We start from the raw sequence: 2,334 nt of genomic DNA on the forward strand, positions 1-2,334 counted from the left end.
TCGATCGGTGTGGCTTGGGTACAACCGTACAAGTATATTGCCAAGGTCTGTACCTTTTGTTGTAAGTTTCAATTCTTTTTTAGGTAATATCACAGATGGTGCTTAAACTTGCCATCAATGTTCACTTTAGTGCCCGAAGTTGAAAAATACACCGAACTAATTTCAAAACTTGGCACGAGCGTGTAAATACAGTGCTAATCCTATAATAGACGTTTTTACGCTGACGTGGCACCGTAGTTCGCTCAGCATGCACAGACAACCTCGCCCTAGCAAACTAGAACTAATGCTCAAAAAAAAAAGCAAACTGGAACTACTGTCCAGTACACCATACGTTTTCTCCTGCCTGTTAATGAAAACAGATCCTTTTTTAGAATAATGAAAACATTTCCTATTTTGTTAGATAAAGAGACACGTACGTGGGTTTTAATGGGCTTAGCAGTGCAGCCCAGTTTGCGCATGTTAGTTTCATTTAGAAATTTATAAAAAAAGTTTGTAAATCATAATCACAATAATAAAAATATTCACATATTTGTTTTAAATGTATCCTATAAATAAAATGGTATTTCTGATTATAAAAATGGTTGTACAATTTAGAATTATATAAATATTTTCTCTACTACAATTTATAAATATTATTTTAACTACACAAACCTTTTAATAATTATATGTACATTTTTATGATTCATATTATTTAAGAATTTTTCAGTAATGTAAAATGTTCATAAATATGCAAAATTTAAAATTTCAGTTTATAAAAAATATTCACTCCCGACTATATTTTAATTATTAGAAAATATGAATATATGACACGATGAAAGTTATACATATGGTTCTCGCAAAAAAAAGAATATTATACACATGTGAATATTAATAAAAATGTTTCTACTTATAATTTTTTTTTCATTTAAGCATAAGCCAAGCATGCATAATCTTTTGGAATTTACACAAAAAATAAGTTTTTTATAATTATTTTTGCATATACTAAACAATTTAGAAAATTTATTTACTAAAAGCTTTAAATATAATTCACATGTAAATAGTTGACTATTTTTTAAAAATTACATGAACATTTTAGTTATTTAATTTATATGTATTTCTAAAAAATTGAAGCACAAATATTTGAAATGTATTTTTATTACTGTGATTATAATTTACAAACTTCTTTTACAAATTTCTAAATCAAACTAACATGCGCAAACTGGGCTACACTGCTGCAGCCCATTAAAACCCACGAACGTGTTTCTTTGTCTAGCAAAATAGGAAATGTTGTCACTATTTCTAGAAAAGGATATGTTTTCATTAACAGGCACGAGAAAATGTATGGCGTACTGGCTAGTAGTTCCAGTTTGCTAGGGCGAGGTTGTCTGTGCATGCTAAGCAAACTACGGTGCCACGTCAGCATAAAAACGTCTATTTATAGGATTAGCACTGTATTTGCACGCTTGTGTCAAGTTTTGGAACCACTTCGGTGTATTTTTCAACTTCAGGCACTAAAGTGAACATCGGTGGCAAGTTTAAGCACCACCTGTGATATTACATCTTCCTTTTTTAAGGAAAGTTGTAAATTTCAATTCGAGGTCTTTGAGTACAGCTGGGCGCCTCAAATCGACAGCATACGTCCGGGCAGGCCGCACGGTCATGTTTTTTCGACTCGGACGAACGCCTCAAACAGGCGTCAAACATCCGGCTTGACCGACACCCTCATATCTAGCCTAAATTTGGGGTGGATATGGGGTGTCCGGCGCGCCTGGGCACGTCCGCCACGTCGGACCGCTGGTCCACCCGACACCACATATATGTTGGGGAACGTTGCAGAAAATTAAAATTTTTCCTACGTTTTCACCAAGATCCATCTATGAGTTCATCTAAGCAACGAGTCATGGGAGATGCATCTACATACCACTTTGTAGATCGCGAGCGGAAGCATTCAAAAGAACGGGGTTGAAGTAGTCGTTCTCGTCGTGATCCTATCACCGGAGATCCTAGCGCCGAACGGACGGCACCTTCGCGTTCAACACACGTACGGAGCGGATGACGTCTCCTCCTTCTTGATCCAGCAACGGGGAAGGAGAGGTTGATGATGATGGCTCCAGCAGCAGCACAACGGCGTGGTGGAGGTGGAACAGCAACACTCCGGCAGGGCTTCGCCAAGCACGTGACGGAGGAGGAAGAGGTGTAGCAAGGGGAGGGAGGCGCCAGAACTTCAGGGTGCAGCTGCCCCCTCCCCCCTCCCTTTATATAGGCCCCCAGGGGGGGCGCCGGCCCTGGGAGATCCAATCTCCCAAGGGGGGCGGCGGCCAAGGGGGTGGAGTACCCCCCAAGGCAAGTGGGGCG

This window comes from Triticum dicoccoides, chromosome 6B (genome assembly GCF_002162155.2).
Source record: "Triticum dicoccoides isolate Atlit2015 ecotype Zavitan chromosome 6B, WEW_v2.0, whole genome shotgun sequence".
In the NCBI taxonomy this organism is placed as follows: Eukaryota; Viridiplantae; Streptophyta; class Magnoliopsida; order Poales; family Poaceae; genus Triticum; species Triticum dicoccoides.